This window comes from Colossoma macropomum, unplaced genomic scaffold, assembly GCF_904425465.1.
Source record: "Colossoma macropomum unplaced genomic scaffold, Colossoma_macropomum, whole genome shotgun sequence".
In the NCBI taxonomy this organism is placed as follows: Eukaryota; Metazoa; Chordata; class Actinopteri; order Characiformes; family Serrasalmidae; genus Colossoma; species Colossoma macropomum.
The window spans coordinates 18,897,756-18,917,589 of NW_023494803.1; the positions used below are offsets into that span (position 1 = coordinate 18,897,756).

At 38.5% G+C, this 19,834-nt stretch overlaps 1 protein-coding gene across 6 annotated transcripts in view; it reads left to right on the forward strand.

Annotated features, from left to right (window-relative positions):
• The first annotated feature begins 979 nt into the window (after positions 1 to 979).
• LOC118824131 (signal-induced proliferation-associated 1-like protein 1) overlaps positions 980 to 19,834 on the forward strand; it is a 68,354-nt gene continuing 49,499 nt past the window's right edge. For 2 of the 6 annotated variants that reach the window (XM_036594090.1, XM_036594097.1), the window contains exon 1: positions 980 to 1,234. The gene's annotated coding sequence lies outside the window, so the exon portion shown is untranslated. The other 4 variants (XM_036594094.1, XM_036594092.1, XM_036594093.1 and 1 more) reach the window with 4 other exon arrangements.

Here is a 19,834-nt window from a genome sequence, read left to right on the forward strand (position 1 = left end):
CCATGACCCTGGAGCTCCCCCTCTCCTGCATACTTTTATGCTGTGTGCTCTATCACACCCTGCTCAACTCAGGAAATAGCTAAATAAGTAAATCTGCTGAACAGTTATATCAGGCTTATCTGAAGCAGGGAAAACACTAAACTATGCAGGACAGGGTGGCTCCAGGGCCAGGCCTGGGAAACAGCATGAACTTTCCCAGGTTTCCTAGTTGGTAGACTCTTGGGTCAGTGGTCACCAACCCTGCCCCTCAAGCTCTGCCTTCCTGCAGACTTTAGCTCCAACCCTAACCAGCCCCACCAGAACTGACAGATCTGAGTCAGGGTTGCCCAGTCCTGGTCCTGGAGGTCTACCACCCTGCAGAGTTTAGCTCCAACCCACGTCTAATGAATGGTTCCAGTTAATGCAGGCCTTCAGTGACATCTGAATCAAAGAGCCGGATGTGCTGGATCTTAACTTTCCAGGGCAGAAGATGTCCAGGACCAGGACTGGTGATCTAAGTATTGGTTCTGGAAATCCTAATTAGCTGAAGAGGGTTTAGATTTGGTTTGGAGGTGAAACCTTCAGGAAGGTAAATCTCCAGGAAGAGGGTTTGTGAACACAGCTTTAGGTTCAAGTGATCCAGCGAGGGTTTGAACTGAATTTGCTATAAGTTAAAGTGCTTTTTCTCTCATTAGTTTAATGTTTATCTCTACCACACCCTACTGCTGGTGAACAAGTGCACAGCACTGTGGCATGACGTGTTCATTCCGTACAATTTGCATTTCAGTCACACGCTCTCATACGCACCGTGCTCGGGCGGGGTGGAGGGGTTATGCTTTACTAAAATAGCAAGAAACATTAAAGGACATTTTTGAGTGCCGTCAATGAAACCCGAGCCTGTGGAGGATGTGCTGTGTTTTCTTCCACAGCATCGCGCTTTTTCTCCCCAATTCTCGCTCCAGTCCGCTTCTCGCGAGACTCCGGCAGGGGGAGGATTCAGCGGATCGCAGTGATCTCACCGCTCCAGCGACCGCGCCGTGCAGCTGGACGGAGTCGCAACTTTGAAGCAAACTTTCAACTCCCACCCGAGCGAGATAGAGGGGATTTGGAGCGCGTGTGGCGGCGGAGGATCCCGGGAGAGCACGCTGCGGCTCCTGCGGGGTTTCTCCTGCTCGGAAACGAAACGGCGGGGGAAACGCTGCTTAGTATTTTGATCATGCCAGGCAGCAGTTGAAGAAGAGGGGAGTGGGGAAAGGTGAGTGGAGTACAGCCCCCTTCACGCTGATGCTGCTTTTGAAACTGTGAACGTTTAAATCGTTTCTCTGTGGAAGAAAACAGTCGCTCAGTGAGTGAGTACGTTTATTAGAGCTGTCACCAGCTCTTTTTCCTTTTTAAAACACAAATCCTGTCTGTGCTGGGGAGTTCCAATGCGGAATGAGGGCTCGGCTGTTTCCCTTCCAAAAAAAAATCCCAGCACGAAAACGTTTCGACGACAGCAGCCTAACCAGATCTGCTCAGCCTGCGCTGCTCTCTACTCAACCACCTCAGAGCTCTGAAGTGCGGTTTCAGACGGTTGTCAAGTTGTGTTGCTCTTTGAGGGGTTATTTCAGGTGTTACCAGTCTTGTTGACCAACCTGGGCCCAGTTTCCCCTCAGCGTCGTAGGGCTGAGGTAGACTGACCGTTTGGAGAGAGAGAGTGTTCAGAGTGATAGCCTCTCTGCCGCTGTGCTCTGAGCTGTGTTGTGCTCGTGTTTTGGGGAATGAGCCCAGGTTAGCTGGAGCTAAAGCTATCTGCAGTCCCTCTGTGCTGCTGTGGAGCTCTCCTACTAACTAACACTAGTCATTTCAGTGTATTTTACTCCTTTTTTCACTCAGCATAGGTCACCTTACACTTTGAAGAAGACAAATAAGAAGAGTTAATTCCTGGTAGTTAAAGGGGTCAGAAAGGTACATTAGGGTTAACATTCAGAACTGTCAGGAGTTGATTTAAGCTTCATACCTTTACCTTACTGAAGTCATCTCCATTTTTGGGGAAAAGGATGTTAGTTCTTTAGGGTGTAAAAGTAAAGGTTTGTTTATTTATTTTTAGAGAACTTACATGTATCTAGTCACTTATTATAATGCCGCTATTTAGTACTGGTCATATTTTGAAAGGGCTCATTTGAGCCAGTAACACTCACTGGTATTTTCCCAGCCTTTTTGTTGATGACAAACTTTGAATTGTGAATCCCCCCCGCCTTTTTCCTCAGAACAGTTTCTCTTAACTGCCCTCTTAAAAGGGGTTCTGTGGTTCTGTACAGCATCAAAAAGGTTCCTTTATTGTTATGATGTTAAGCATGTATAGCCTATATAGAGCCATGTACAACACATTCTCTATCAAACTGAAGAACTATTTTACCATGCAAAGAATCATTTAAGCATGAAAGAACCATTTTTGAAGAAACCATTGAAGAACCATTTTATTAAGTGTCAGTGTGTAAGAGGTAAGGGTCTTCTCAGGTCAGCTTAGACAGTTGCAGTAGTTAGCAGCTGAGGTGGAACAATTTTCTGGTTGCTCCCACATGCCGCGTCCAGAACTGCGTGTTGGCGTATTAAAGTGCATGTCACTGCCATTTGCAGTACATTCATTAATGCACTATGTGTAAAATAGAAAGTGGCATCGGACACAGCCATTGTTTCATTTTCGGGATCAGTTAGGTAAGAATCCAAGGAACGTTTGGCTGGTTGTGGCTGATTATATAATGCATTGGCTAACCTTATAAATAATTCATCCAGTGCTTTCTGCAGTCACTTAAAAAGCATAATTAGTTTAATTGCATTATTTCAGTGCAGTATGCAAAATATTGAGCAAAAATGACTAACTTTGTCAAACCTCAGAAAAACTAAATATCATATTGCATGCCATATATTGTGATGCTGTCTAAAAATGATGTTGTTTTTCTGCCGTATCACCCTGTCCTTAGTGTCAGTGAAGTGGCTAAGTTTAAACACCATTTCCACCTTTAGCTCAAGTTTCTTGCCTGGGCTCGCAGCATGAACTCTGCTTTAGAGCTAGCCCTGAACAATTGCAGAATAAATGTGTGATATTATTTTAACAAATGCAGAATCAGCAGCTGTCGGGGCCTCCTGTGGTTTCTCCAACAACTTCTTGCTTTTCGTGCTAGCCAGAATCAATCTGATACCCTCTCCACTTGATTCCAATTTGAGATCTCTTTGTTGCATAATGTGGATCAAAATGATTGCGGGTTTGGAACAAACAGACACTATGTGCTTAAGGCACTTTTTCCTTCTTCATAGGTCGTATTCCCAAGAAAGCATCCGCCAAACGTGTGCACAACAGAGCCAGCTACTTAAGTACCTTTTACGTCATATTACACAGAGAAAGTGTTTACCTCAGAGATTTCATGTCAGCGCTAAGTGACGAGCAGATTGCAGCTGAGTATTCTTCTTCTTCCTGTGTGAGGAGCATGACTTGCATTTTAGTGCTTTACACTCATCCCTGGTTCAGGCACCTGCCTTGCATGCTGATGATGGTTCCCATTCACTTTGAAGTTTCAGCATAAGGCCCAACATCTGCATGGAATGAATTGATGGGAAAATCCATTGTTCCCAAGTCTCTCACTCTGTGCCGTTTTTTTTAATCCTTAATTTAGGTGTAGTGCTCTATTTAAAGGCAAGTGTGCTTCTGGGAAGGGACTGGAGAGGCAGGAATCTGCTTCTACATCCCTAGAGTGTCTTGGGGTTTCCTGCATTTTACGCTGGGGCGTAAGATGGGAATGAATACAGAGGAAAGCTTTTGCACAGGGTTTGTGCATTAATGACTGAACCAGTATGTGCACGCATTTATCAGATAAATTGCCAGTTGTTAGTTAGTTAGTTAGTTAACTAGTTAGTTAAAAGGCAGTGAAGCACAATTTGTGACCACAAAAAGCATTTTATTAGACTAAAAAGGAATAAAGTTATTAATGTCAGCCATAAATAAATCATGAGTACTGAGGCCATGATGACAGACTGCTTGGCTTGTGTATAGTAATCTTGTTGTCCAAAATCGAAGAGCCTTTAATTCGTTTGGTAGTGTATTTACATGAATAACCACAGGTGTTTGTTATTGCACAAGACATAGAATGGACTAGAAGTAGGACAAAAGTGCTGGATGTGCAAAGCTGCTCCTAAAGAGCTTCACTTTTACTCTTTTGAAAGTGCTGCCTCATTTTAAATCATGTTTTAAGGGTTGCTCTACAGTTTCACCTGCAGCAGTAGTTTTCTGGGAATGTGTGAAGGAAGTAAGCTTCTAAATTGGCTGATAATTAGATATATTTAAAAGTATGCTGAAGTGCAGTATTTTTTAATAGCTCAGGGCTGCAGTGGTCAGAGGAAGGCCATGGGCGTTTGAACCTGCAGCTCTCTGGTTTCTTGCCTTCTTAAATGTTGAAAAGAGGTTCTCAGAGAGACCAAAAGCCATGCATGCAATAAGAAACAGTGATAAATATTCCGTGCATACCACAGTAGTCTTTGCATCTTACAATACAAATGCAAGAAAAGTGTCAACTTATTATTGTTAATGGTTAACGTTAATGACGGTTGCTATTAGATAAATTTGTATGATTATTTTTAATTTTAAAAAACATTAAAAAAATTATATCTTTACAACTAAAAAAAAAAAACAACTAGGGCTATAGCTCTGTATCTCGCATCCACTCAATTCAGTTGTAGGTCTTTAAGAAACAGTTTGGTTACTTTGATTCAGAATTATAAAAAAAAAATCTGGAGAAAGATTGATATTTGAACTCAGCAGCAATACACCCCAACAAGTACACCCAAATTCATGGACGCACTTTGCCAAAGCAAACAACGCTTTTTTAGATTTTGTGGCCGTAAAACTCTTCACAAACATTGTACATACAAATACCAAGAAATAACATTAAAGCGAGTAATGTAACTAACGTTAGGTAGGTTGTGGGTTAGCAAACTGTCTCTACAATTGCTACATTTGGGATTAGCCGTCACAAACATTAGCAAATAGGACAAAACAATACTGACCTATTGGTTCTATAAAACAGCAAAGATAGGTTAATGTTACCTATTAATGTCACCTGTCAAACAGAAACAGAGCAACCTCTTCAACCCTTTTCATGCCTTTCAAGTCTCGATGAAGCTCAGCCATAGTAATAACCGGAGTCTACGCAACCAGCACAGATAACAGGACAAAACAGTCCTCCTGTTTCACAGATAGATTGTTAAATATGTGATAAAAAGGGCAGACACCGTCAGTTCTGTAGTTCTGCATCTTATTTTTCATTTTCATCCCCTGCCAAAGCCGTAGGTCAAGAAGCTAGTGTAGCGTAAGCTAAGCCAAAATTAGTGCTCGGAGGCTAATGTGCTAACAGAAACGAATCCTCAAAGCTTTGACGACAAACCGCATTCATTATAGCTCTGCATGTTCACGCATCAAGTTAACAGCAAAATAGGCGCCAAATATGTGAAAATATACTTGTACATATGATGAGACTGAAGTTGCCTTCCTGTTCAACAGCATCTTGTTTGAATTTTCCCGCTCCACCCTAAATGGTGCAGCAGTTACATTCTGGCGCCTTAGGCAAAATATGGCTCATATGTTTTACATCAGTGGAGCTCTCAGGATTGGGTAAGTTAGAGAAAAATCGGCCGATTGCGTATTTGGGCTGAAAATTAGCCGATACTGATACGTAGCTGATCGATCCTTAAATGTCTACACGTTCTTTATCAGTGTCTCTTACAAGCTTTAAATGTCTGTGCTAAAACTAGAGCTGTCATAAGTAGTATTAAACACAGTGTGGAACAGTGAATATACACCACTGTTATCTTGGCAATAATATAACATTGTAAATCCCATAAAAAATTATCATTATCCACAATTTAAAAAAAATCATTAGTTTATAAATTGCTCTTATAAAAGCTGGCTTTCAGACATGACTCATAGCCTCATCACAAATGATGTCTTGTGGAAAAATCCACTTTTTTGTTTGTTAGATGTGCTAGAATTTGCCCTATATATTCTTCAACATTTGGTTATGATGATGAGGTTATGAGAGTAGAACAGACCTCAATGATTTACCCCTTTTAAAGATGCTACATAACGTAATAATAATAATATTAATAATAATAAGCTGAATAATAGTTTTGAGAAACGAAAAAAAATGTTATGGAGGATGGGTTGCCTGGATCTGGCCTGCAGGCGGCTGTTTGATAGTACATTTGATGATCTACACAGTAGTGACAAAGACAATAAAACAATACATCAAGATTTTAGGGGGATTTTACATTTGAGACAATTCTAAAAAATTATTTTGGCTGTGATGCATTTTTTTTTTACTTTTTAATAAGCTAATAAATGCAAATAACATGATAAGACACAGATGGCACAGTACTGATATTATTACATCATTACACATTAAAGCTAAAACTATTTTTTTTTCCTTAAAAACTCGGAGCTTTAAAATGAGCTGTTTTTAATCAAAGCACTTCACTTTAAATGAGGATTTGAAATGAGGCTATCATACTCCAACTTCTCATCCTCACGGAAAGAAATGCATTGCTAATAACATCACATCACAGTGTGATTGTGCAATATTTCAGGCTAAATTTGTTACAGGATTGGATCACATTCGTTACTATATTCCCTCATATAAGATATCACGTCACTGTCATCTTTGCCTTCAATATATATGTCATATTTTGAAATACGGATGTGTAGATTTTATCATGCAGGGCTTGTATACGTGATGTTGGTCAGGTTTTTGTGCTCAACACTAGTCTCAGTGCATCCCTAGTAGCTAGGCCTGCTAATTCAGATGCACTAGATAAATGGAATGTGATTATTGCAGCTTTATATAGTTATCATATTGTAAAGACTAATACTGGGATAATGATTATCTTGCAATGTATTGTGCGGCGCTTTGGCTCAGGTGCATAGAAAAACAGACTCAGCATTTTTGCCTTTTTGGAAGTACAGGTCTGCAGGTCTGCCAAATCTAGGGCTGTGGCGGAATGGATTTGCAAGTCAATGTGCCCTTCTGTAACATGGCCTGGCTGTGCGCTCTCTGGCCATTGTTTGATTAATTTGCCTGTGTTCTTTAATAATGCCTGTGACTGTGCTTCCTGTTAGACTGTTGGGAATGGTAAAGCTTTGTGTACCTAGAACTACTGTGCAGCAGCCAATGGAGCGAGGGAACAGAGCCTTGTGATCTCAGTGGAGGTGATGTCATCTTTTTCAGCGCGCCGTGTGGAAGGAAAAGCACATGAACAATGAAAACTGCCTTCTCTGTTGCATTTCACCAGCATTCACAAAACAATTAGTGGCCATTCACGAAGCGAATTTGTGCATCAGAAACTGAGTTGATTCCTTTCCCCGCTCTCTGGCGGTCTAGTCTTGCCAATATCGTCTTTGTGTCTGCCCCCAGAATCCGAATAAGGTAAATCGATAAGAAAAGCCTGGTTTCTCCATTGATTTGTCAGGCTGTGATGATCAGTGGTTATTTGGTTATTTGCTTATTTGTTTTTGGGACGGGGGGCGTAGCACGTGCAGCTCCGGAGCCTTGTGTGACCTCTGCTGCTCCACATAATTAATTGCCACCAGACTTCAGAAAGGAATTTAGTAGGTGCTGAAGTGTTAAATTACAAGAGCCGTAACACACAGGTGTGTCTGACCCTGCTAATTTTAGTTTCAATTGCCCTGTTGTTAACAAAGCACTTTTACAATATCATGAAGGCCAATAGAAACGGAGATGGCCACAGCTTTCCATCACAAAGGGTATATATTGTTTTCATAACTTCGTTGATGATCATCTCAACCTTGTGGACACAGAGGAAAAAATGGACAGTGTGGTTGAACCCAAAACCACAGCATGGCCAGACGGAACATGTTTTCTTGTCTCGGTCGTTTTCCTGAACTCTACTGTATCTGAAAATAGTTAGCTCTTGGCAGACCTCTGTCTACCCAGACAAGTGTCATGGGGCTTGGAAGAAGGAAAGAGGGCCTCTGTACGCATCACACTTCTGAGCAGCACGCTCTCCTCTGTGCAGATGTGTCCCAACATGTTCGCCTTGTATCTTCACACCAACCTTCCTGAGGGACTGCACAAGACTCCACAAGGACGCAAGTAGGGGCAGAATGATCTAGATGTTTTATTTATTTACTTACATTTAACGGCTGTTTTTTCCCAGATACAGATAATGGTCCTGAGAAAAGATACAAGAGCAAAAGAAAAGTAATAATGACATTAATAATAAGAAGAATGAAAGAATAATAACATTATTCACATATTAAATAACATTACTTAAGTCATAATAATAATAATAGATACATAGCTAAAAATATACTCTGATGAAAGCAGTCATGTACAGGACTCTGCAGAAGTCAGAAAGTTTCCCTTCATTTATTTCATTTCCAGTCAAAACACCCGTTAAATGCAAGTTATTAATTTGTCACCATCAGGAACATGGCAAAAAAGTATATTGTCACTGTCCAAAAAAAAGTATCTCCAGTTTTTTGTGATTTTTAGTTTTCTGCGTAATTTGAGGTCAGCAGCTGTCCTTTATATTGTGTGAAAAATGGAGATGCTTGTTTTTCTTTGGACAGTGACGATATATATAACACGCATGCACAGAAGCCTAAACAACTAAATATATACTATTTTTCAGTATTTAGTGTGTCCTGCTTCTTATAACCCAAGTAATCCCAATAACAAATTTAGGGCTCATCAGTTGTAATGCTTTATTATACATCTCAGATGTTTCTACTGCAGATTTTTTTTATTTTATCTATTTCCTTTTGTTCTCTGTGGCTAAAATCAAGCTGATGTACTGTCCTACCTCAAGAGTACAACGCAGAACATTGAAGTCTAAAAATTACAGGAAAAATATTTGATTTTATTAGGTGAAACTGACTGTTGGATGTGAATTTCCAAACTAATGACAACGCTAGTGACACAGTGCATTCACTTTAGACAGCAAGACAGGCAGTTAGGGCAAGCTGGATAATGGCTAAATTAAATGTTTTGATATGTTTACTAGATTTTTCTGGAGAAAAGACCTCATTTATGCTGAGATTTTCACACTTACCTTGTGAACTGGTCATTCTGTGATAAATTGGTACTAACCCACCTTTCCATGTAAAACTAATCCTGTTCGAATAGTACTAAAGTCTTACATATTCACCTTTTGTATTTTCTAAGCCATGATGAAGTCCCATGTTAAATGCCAATGTGTTGTTTTCAAGTTAGATCAAGTTGTAGTCCTTGGTTTGATCATCATAATATCTTAAACCTGCAGCCTTACTTGTTTCTTCTCTTGCTGGGGCTCCCACATTCTAGTTCTCAGTTGTTTATCCATTGTACTGTGCTGAAAAACAGAATAAAGCCTCTCCAAATGGCAATTTGTAAACCAGTTGTTGTGCTTCAGCAGGCGTGTTCATTTTATTAACAAGATTCTATGTGAGGTCTTGACTTCTAGACTGTCTAAACATATGTAGTACAATCTGGCTTGACGGGTTAGTAAAATTCTTCCTTTGTTTAATAATATTGCTCCTAAGCCACAAATGAGAACAGATTTCTTGCTTTGTTTGTTTGGTTTTCTGTTGCCTTCTTTGCATTGCGCATCTCAAATTGAGTTTATTTGCAAAACATTTTGCTTAAGTCCACTGGGGTCTTGCCCTAAACTACTGTTTAACAGACTAGGAGGTTTATGGGGGATCTGAATGCTGCACCACTCTAACGTTCCATCTGTTTGACCTTCTTGCTCCAGGGTCATTTTATCACCAGCGATCACCTGGCACCCTCAGTTAAAACAAAACAAACTCATTGGTTACATCTGCACTGGTTTCAAAATAATATGTGGAAAAAATGTACAGTCAGACCTTTTATTATTAGGACTGTGTTAGTCACATAATGGTCATTCTGGCATTCCCCGTTCCGTCTTAGGTTTGATTTATTTGTTGTTTTTTTTTAACTTTCCCGCACGTTGACTGATGTGGCAAGAGAGGAGGAATTCTAGTCATCGTCACAGATTGTTGTTTTTCTCGTTGAGAAATCTTTGCATAGGAGATTTGATGGCTGCTTATTTGGGGTATGATGGCACTTGAACTGCCAGCGGCACTTAGTATCTGAAATATACAATTTGATGGGAAACTACACACATATGCGCAGTCATTCATCTTCTCACTCATAAGCTTAATTACAGAGCTGTGCATGTGGTTCTGCTTTAACACACATGGCTGTGTTGCCACTTGCTACACTTTATTCAGGCAAACAGGAAGCTGAAAAGGAGGAATCGAAGCATAGAATGTGAACTGAACCGGAGAATATACTGGAATTTAGCCGGAGAGTCAGGCGACTGCTTAAAAGTGAGAGAATAAAGGAGTTGCGTTTTTTTTCCCCAGAGCATATCAGCTGAGAGTTGAGTGGAGATTGCTAGCTATCAGGAGCCTGAGGTTGAAGTCACACACATTCCATATGCCTGGAACCCAACTGAAGCTGTAGCGTTGGACACACATGGGCAGGCACAAAAGTATAAAACCTCATGCAAGCAGTATAAACACATAATAAACAACATGTAAGATGTAAACAAGTGTAATTCTATAAAATGCGCTATAAACAAGTGTAATCTTATAAAAGGGATTTACAGTGCTCTGTGAAGTGGTCCTCTACCAGAGAGTTAAAATCTTCTAGCAGAAGTAATGACTGCGTTTTAGTGTTTGTCTGGAATTCATTCCAGCTGTGCGGCACATTAAAATAAAAACCAGTCCTGTGAATCTTGTGTGGAGACTTATATAACCAAACAGTAGTCTGATAGTAGAATATTAGATACGGTCATCTTTCAAGACCCTGCAAGTGTTTCAGATTGATTTAAAAGAACAGTTCAAACAGTCTGCTTTCTGTCTGTTTAAAGTTTTCAATGCTTTATAAGCTTCCCTTTGGTGTAATTTAGTCAAGAGAAGCAGAACAGAACTAAAGAGTCCAATCTGAACAAGCTTTATCAGGCTTGTAAAACATTCTTTTAGCACGGAGGCGCAGTCCTCAGGAAGCCTATGTTCATTAACTATATCAGTGAAAACTTAAAGCTGCACTATGCAAGATTTAAGGATTTGGAGACCTCTCTGGTGGAAATATGTAATTGCACCCAAAGAGTGTCTTTTGTAACTTTGTTCTGTGCTTTAGACTCTTCACTGAGCGGATGAATCTAACCACTGTGAAGAGTATTCAAAGAGAACTCGGTCAAACATTGGTAAAGGGTTTTCTGAGGATGCCAGTAAATTATGTTCTGTTGTCATCATATCTTCATTAGTATAATGTTGATTTTGCATTTGTGATCTAAGCATCGAGCCAGGCCTTCTTTTTGAGCATGTGCATGTGACAATAATACATAAAGACATGTGACGTGGTCCGAAAAACCTGCAAAAATCCGACCCGACACCTCTGACTGAGTAATGCTACTTTTAGCATTTTAACAAAAAATCTAACATGTAAATGTTAAATATCATTTGCTTCTGTGATATAGTGATATACTTGGAAAATCTCATGGCACTGAATTTTATCAATACCTCCTGCATTCCACTAATTTACTTCTCTAATAAAAGCTCTGGTTGAAATGACCAATCTCAAAGTTTACATGGGCTTGTACTATGTACCAGTTATACCCCATTCAGACGTGGACATTGCTGAGCCACGTCCTGTGGGTCCACTGTGGAGACTGAGCTGACATGCACACACATACTTGTAGTTTTAAATGAACAAAAACAGCTTTTTCTGTTTAGATATAGGCTTATATAGCAGCAAGAACTTGATCTGTGTTTTACATTACTCATTAGTCATAATGAATGGGCCAATTGTATTGGCACTTCAATGAGACGCTGTAATAATAGTCTCAAAGTTTGCCTTAGTTTTCTTATTAATGTGGTGCTGGAGGGGAAAGACCTTGTTTGTTCTTTGTTCCAATGCTGTTCGTTCCTTGTAAACAGGCAAGCAGTAACATCTTTGTGGGTTTATATACCAGAAACATTTCGAATTCCTTTTGACATGTCCGTTTTCTGACCCCTCTTTATCCTTTAGCAAAGGCTGTTTTTGTCACTGTGCTTTTATGAATAATATATGTTCTGATTGGCTGCCCTGTATTGTGACCCATTTAAAAAGCAATTCGTACGACATCAACATGCATTTGTTTCCAAATATGTGCTGGTGGTAAATGGGGGTAAATTGTAAGATTTTGAAATGTTAACCATGTTTACATGCTTCATACAACTCGTATTAAAAAAAAGGAGACATTTTGCTTTTTCATTATATGGGCCCATTAATTTTCCATTTCTTTCTGCTATTTTGGGCCTTGAAGTGCCTGCTGGTATGCTACTGGCCACAGTTCAAAATTGAAAGCATCCAAACCTGCATACAACCCCAGAGTAAATGTAGTTGGTTACCACTCAGCTGTATTAACAAAGCCTAGGCTACTGGGGGAGAGAGACAGACACAGAGTACTGTTTGCTTGGCACTGGTCCAGTGTAGAGCTCTTTTCTCATGGGAGTCAGTTAAGCGACTGGCCACTCTATTCTTTTAGCCACAGGCAGCGATCTGTCACTAACTGCAGAAGCTGATACTGGAAATAAATGCAGCACAAGTTTGGCACATTTACAGCCATGCAGAGAACAGATGCTTTTAATTGAGAGGAATGCATTTTATTTCTAGTATCAAACTAAGCCTCACAGTGTGTATATACAGACACAGCACCTGTCTACTTGTTTATTATTGAAGGAATACTTCAGTGCTTTTCAATTTTGAACTATAGCACAGGATTCATTACCGTGGACAGTAGGGACGCAGATGTGAGAACTGTGGGCCGATTTCACATTTTTTGTGTACATATGGTACTGTGTGAAAGTCAGAGACATCCCTTTATTTATTTAATTTCCAGTCAAAATGGCCATTAAGTACATGTTATTCATTTTTTAGAAGATATTTTTCCAAGGGGGATTACATATAAGATAAGGAAAATAAGGAAAATAAACACAGCAAAAACAACAACAGCCCAGTTTCCAATACTGGAATCAGATAAACAACACTTAAAGCTTTCATCTTTGAGAGATAAGAGAAAATCAAGCTCCACTTTTGATTCAGGTCTGAATAAATCTGCAGGTGTTCATCTTTCCACTATGGGGAGACAACTCCGCACTATGGGTCTGAAAGGATGTGTAGCTGTCAAGAAGCCCTTACTGAGAAGAGAAAATAGACAAAAAAGAACAACATTTGCAAGTCAAAAAAGAAACTGCTGAAGTTCTCAGAACAATGGACTGACCACCCCAGAGTCCAGACCTCAACATCACGGACTGTTTGATTTATCTGAATTGTGAGCAGCAGAAAATGCAACCAGCTTCTAAGACTGAATTGTGCAAATTTCTTTGAAAAACTAAAAGCAAGTCTCCTGAAAAGAATGGAGCTGTAATAAAGGCAAAGAGTGGACAAATGAAAAATTTGATATTGTATTAAATCAAAGTCCTTATAGGAAAGTCAGGCAAGTCTGTTCACTCGACGGCCATTTTGGCAACGCCACTGGGCAGTTATTTACAGTCATACAAGACCAGACAACGATCTCTTTAAATGGGGAGAGACCTATAAAACCAAAACCAAAAGCCATATTAATGTTTCAAATATATATTTGAAATCACTGATAAAATCTGTCCAAAACAGCATGAATAGTTCGTAGCGTTTGGTTCAAATAACATGCAAAAATGTGATTTTTCAGTGTGTTTTGGCCACTATGTTTGTGCAGATCTCCATAACGAAGGGGGCTTTTGCTGCTTGTGGCTTAAACAGCAAGCTGCTTGGCTAATTTTATTGAAGGATGAGACTTTTCCCATAAACAGACACCATGTTGAGCGTTACAAGCTTACTCATTCCTGTTTCAACCAGTGCACTGTCTCCGCCTTCTCTGATTTACGTGTTGAGGCTTCTGTGTAATTTTCTGTTAAAAATACAGTTTCTGCTTTTTTGCCTGATGCTTAAAAATGAATAACTTGTACGTGATGGCTGTTTTGACTGGAAATTAAATAAATGAGAGGCAGTCTCTGACTTTTGAAGAGCACTGAAGATCCACCAATGTTGATGCCAATTCCGATATGGTAATGAAACAACTTGTCTGGATTTGTTGGAAAGTAACTTTTTTTTCTGTAGGGTTACAAATGCAGTAAAATCATGAATATACAGACATTTTAGCACAGTAGCGTTTCCAAACACAGTTCTTCTGGCGTACGATAAATATTTCGTCAAATATTGATTTTAAAAATCAACCATACCTAAACATCTGTCCAATGCGGATAATTAGTTCTCAGCAGATAACATAAAATGGTTTCCTGTTTGCTGTTTGTTAAATTCTTGTGGAAAAGGTCTTGTTTAAAATTTTTCTCTTCTTTTTTTTAATTATGACTTTTTAAAAAGAGAAGTAATTTGAAAGTAAAGTTTTTAAAGTGTCTATGCTAAAGAGCAAAAGATATGCAAAAGATTGAGATTAGTTTGAAAAATGCTGGCGTGTTCCTTTTAATTACTTTCAGCGCGTTTACTCTGAAGGTGATGTTTCAGATGTCACAATAAAGCCGCCCCTGTTATTGATCTGAGACATTCCTCTGGATTCAAGGTGTGTTTGTTTTGGGTTCCTCTAAAACAGACAGTGTGAGACAATTTACATCTCTCTACCTATGAAGTTTGCTGAGTTTGTTTGGGCCTGCAGAACCCGCCTCCTCTTACTCACCCCCGTTACATCCTTTGACATACAGATTCCACTCAGTTTCACCCTGGCTTCGTTTACTTGCCAGGGGGCATGTGTGTTCCCCAGGAGGTGTCACATTCACAGTTTGTTCAGACGGACAGCTGTACTTTTGCCTTCAGAATATTTAACCCTTTTCAGTATCTTTGTTTGACATAGTCCTGCAGTATTTCTTCACAAAAGCCTTTGTAGTTCTATATTGTGTGTACTTGCAAAATGACCCTACTACATGAAGTCATGGGGAAAGGAGAGAGGCATAGACAAGGCAAAGTTATTTTCACAAGTTATTTTCATTCACAATTCCTTATCTAGTGCAGTTTTAATTCTTTGATAGTCAATTTAGCACATCTATCTGTAGAGTGCCTTCAGGAATAGTTTCAATTACAACTGAACACCCTCAGCTGCTTGTAAATTGCACATACTGGCTCAATGCCAGTCACATGGCTGCCCACATTTCTAGAAACAGGAAGAAACATCCAGTCTCAGCCAGGTCTCGGAAGATTAGAAAGGTATTTTCCCAGCTCAAAGACCAACACATCTCAGCACCACTACGGCATACCTGTTAAAGAAGTATACTTCACTAGAAGAAGAAAAACAAAAACAAAGAACAAATCAAAGCTAATGGACACCAGAAGTTATGTATGTTGCTAACTGGTAAAAAGCTGCTTCAGCAACTTTCCTGAGCTACATTAGACAAAGATTGCTTATATTAGATGATTTACATTTTCTTCTTATTTTTTTTTTTTTAGTTTAATTAAAAAATCTAATTGGTTTACTTTTCAAATTGGCAAATGTAACCTTGTGTTGCCTCAGGTTAACAAATTCCTTTTCTGCATTTTACAATGACATGATACATATTTCCTGACACTGTAAGGGTTAATAATGAAAAGAAGAGTTTGAATAGATCAATAAAAAGTTCTTGGTCACACTTGAAACCTCTTGGCATTTTGAAACCTCTTACTAATATGGCGTAGCTTGTGGATGGCAAATTTCTGCTTCAGAAAGTTTTGATCACTGATTCTTTTTTTCAATCCCTATATATATATATATATATATATATATATATATATATATATATATATATATATATATGGCATTTCTTAATTTTTTGTTGTGTGGAAGTGGAATGTTTTTTTTTTTTTCGTTTCATGTGAGAGAACACTGCCGTTATAATTTTTTTTTTAATTTAGAATTATTTTTAGAATTATGTTGCCATTTTTGTTTATTTAGAAAAGCTATCTTATTTAGTATTTAATATTTGTGCAGTGTTAGAGTCTAGAATCAGATGAGTGAACTGTCATGTAGCAGTCAGCAAACTGTATGTTTTACTAAAGTCATTAGAAAATGAAAGCTAATATCTTAAAATGACTTGACTCTTCATGTTTTAGCTTGGTAAATGATGTAGTTGCTCAGTTTTAGTCCACATATTTAGATTTCAAAAAATGTTTTCCATATGTATGGAAATATGTGTTCCATATGAGTGTAGCTCATTGTCACATTTGCGGCCCTTACTTTAAGTGCCTGCCTTCTCACTCCCCTCACTCGGTGCGTAACAGCCGCTTGCCTGCTGACTGAAGCAGTGTAGCCAGTTCTGTGCGGCTCTAGCCATGATGTTCGCACCATAGCCTGTAGTGATGCTGGACAGCTTCCAAAGGACAGCTTCCAAATCGATGTCAGTTTTTGTTCCTCAACAATGTTGTCCCTCACTCTATTGTGAAGGCTAAGAATTACTGTCACAAAGCTGTTTCTTCCAGTAACCTGATAAACTGGAACAAGACCAAGAAATTTCTAGACCCTACATGTATTCCTTTATGCAGCTGAAGTTTTAAGTGGGCAGTGCACATATTAGTAGCAGGAGTACTGTATTGAGTTTGTTCATTACTGCTGTCAATAGTGAAAGAGGATAAGTGCACAAAGTAAGCAAGTGAGTACTGGGAAACAAGCAGGATGAGGATCAATAATTGATTGAGAGACAGTCTGCACTTGGTTGTTAATGGCATGTTTGTGTGTTTTACTGCGTATACAGTAAAAGCAAAGATCTCGCTTCTTTTGGGAAGACAAACTTGCATGCATTTATGATGCTATTATAAATTATTTAATATATTTTTCCAAATTTCTGCATAATTAAAAGGCTAAGAAGTAAACAAAGTCATTCAGAGTAGTCTGATGTGAAGTGCCCCAATGCCCACTCAGAGTTGTTCACAGTGGTGGTGATAGGAACCAGACGTCTTTCAAGTGTTTTAATGCCTCTAAAAGCTTCTCACAGGAAGTTGTTACATGAAATGGTTATGTATACATGACCTGATGTCTGGAGCCTTGTTTTATTACAGTTTTGTGATGCAGTTTTGGCCAGACACATACTTTTTAAATACATTTATGGCAGAGAAGTGCATTCTGGGTGCTATAAGATAAAGTAGTACCTAAAGAAAACTTTTTTATTTTTAAATTTTAATATTGTTTTATTATCATCAACATTACATGTAAAAACTTGACATGTATAGGATCACAGGTCATTTGCATAGTTAATGAAATGGCCGTATTTGTGTTGTAAACATTGTGACCCTGGGTCTTATCACCACCATTGTTAAAAAAGCCTATCTCACATCAAACCTGGAATTACTTTGTTTACATTTTAGTGATTGAATTATGCAGAAATTTTGAAAAATCAATGGAATTCCCCTTTAATTAGACTACAAATTACAAAGATATTACAAGTACGAGAAATGCCCATTCATGTGCGCACTGTTGGAAAACAGATACACTAATCCGCTGTTCTAAGTTTCATATTGATTTGCCATGTGATCCTTTCACTGTGATGTTTGTGATATTGCATAACATTAAATACAAAATCCAGTCAGCAGCAAGGCCTAGTCCAATGTCCACCGTGTGAAGACATTGTCAAATGCAGCTCATCAGAACCGATAAAACAGGGCTAGATATCAGGTCAGGTAATTTCTCACACTTGTGTAGATTTTTAATTTCATTTACTGTTTCTGGTCTGAGTAGTGAAGCTACAACATGGCTTGTTTAAAAAAAATAAATAAATAAAAGGAAAGTCGACGGTGAAGACACTGTTTGTTTGCAAACGATTGTGTCTCACCTGTTCAGAGTCCGTGGTGCTGGTCAAACGTGGAAACGTGATGTGCCCCCACACAAATCACTTTGAATGAACTCACCCACAATTCTGAGGAAAAATAAAATAAACCCGAAACTCATATTTTTACATTAATTTTTATATTTTGACAGGATTGTTTTGTCTTATTTACTTACCTTACAAAAAATGTCTTGGGATATATATATATTTTTTTTAACAAAAACAATAGCCAAAGGCTATACAACTTTACAATATTAAAATACTCATTGGGTTCAAAGTAAATCAGTTTATCAGTATATATTTGATATGTTTTTTATTTTGGGCTTTTGTATTTAGTTGCCTGGACTAATATTTAACTGTTAACCGACTGACTGTAGTCACCACGTGTTTATGTTAGCTTCTTTATCTTGACTTTAGTAAGTGAGAAATTTGATGTAACTGCCCTGCAAAGTAAAAAAAAATCATTTTAGTTATGCAGAACCTTAGAAGCTGCTTTAAAGCTGTGATTTTCAGGTTATGGCCAGGTTTTTGTTCAGAATCTCCCTCTTCAGTAAGGCCAGGTTTATGTGATCTGATTTTCAGCCTGTGCCATACTGAGGTGCCTACACCTTAGATCTCTGTTTGTTAGCCAGATAATTGAAGGTTTTTTGCATTTCAGCACAAAGCTGAAGTCAGCCTCTAATTTGCCAGCTTCTTGTTAATCATGGCACAGATTCTGCTGTTGACCGAGACCCTAACAGCCTTTCTCACTGTCTTTTTGTTCTAATTTTCCCATTCCACCTTGAATGATGCAGCAGTCATTATAATAATTGCTGCGCTATTTAAGGTGGAACGGGAAAAATAGAACAAGAAGAAAGAGAGAAAGACTGTTAGGGTCTTGGTCAACAGCAAAATTCATGCCAAGATAAAATAGAATAATCAAATTCTCTGGTTGAATTAAATTAGAGGACGTTCATATGTTAAGAACTTACGAATGTGCATTTCTTTTATACTGATGATTGTACATTAGTTTCCAGAGAATTAGATCAGCCACTTTTTAATCACTGTGTGGATTCCGCTGTTGACCGATACACATCTCTTAGTTAATGTTAGCTAACTAGCTTTTATCTAGGTGGTGAATCAGGTCTAGCTAACAGGTTTTAACTGTGCATGGCAGGAGCTAAATGTGGGAAAGTCAATGACTATTGACTATGTCAGTGTATCATATTATATAATGTAATGAAAATAAATTTGTAGCATCGTAGATGCAAAACATTTGATAGCAGGTAGCTAACGTTAATGTAAGGTTAGCAAGCTAAATTAGATAACAAAATTAGCTAACGTTAGCCTGCGCAGTTTTCTACATTCTTATTGAATGAACTGTCAAATTAAGATGATGACTGTTACTTAAAAATAAAGACTTAAAATCTTGGTGTAAAGAAGATGTTCCTTTCAGCTTGAGTTTGCTGGCAAATTCTGAGCTTTATTGTGCCTAATTTTAATGAGTCAGAAATAAATGCTTGCTGCAGACTTTTATACTGGGTGTCATTTCAAGCCCAGAAAGAAATTTGAGCCATTTTAATTTGGTCTTACTATTTGGAATAGAATATAGAGAGTGACCATTTTCCCTCTTGCGTCCAAAAACCGTGTGCCGTCTTCTAGTGGCTAAAACTAGAGCGTGTGAAGTCTAGGAGGATCAGTTGTTTTTGACAGTTCATGAATATACAATATAAGTTAGCTTATGATTTGCTGTAGTGAATTAGTGTTATCTATGAGATCTAAGATCACACCAAACCAAGTGTAATGCCTTTGTAGCATTTGTATGTACGAAGATAATCATATACTTCCTGCCAATATAACTGTTTAAAAGAGGAAAAATACTTTGCTGGGCTTTTAGATTTAACGTGTAATAATCCTGAGTTTTTAACATCTTTAGGCTTTGGCTTTAACATCTTTAGGCCTGACTGTTTAAGAGGATAAACCTTCTTCCTGATATCAAGC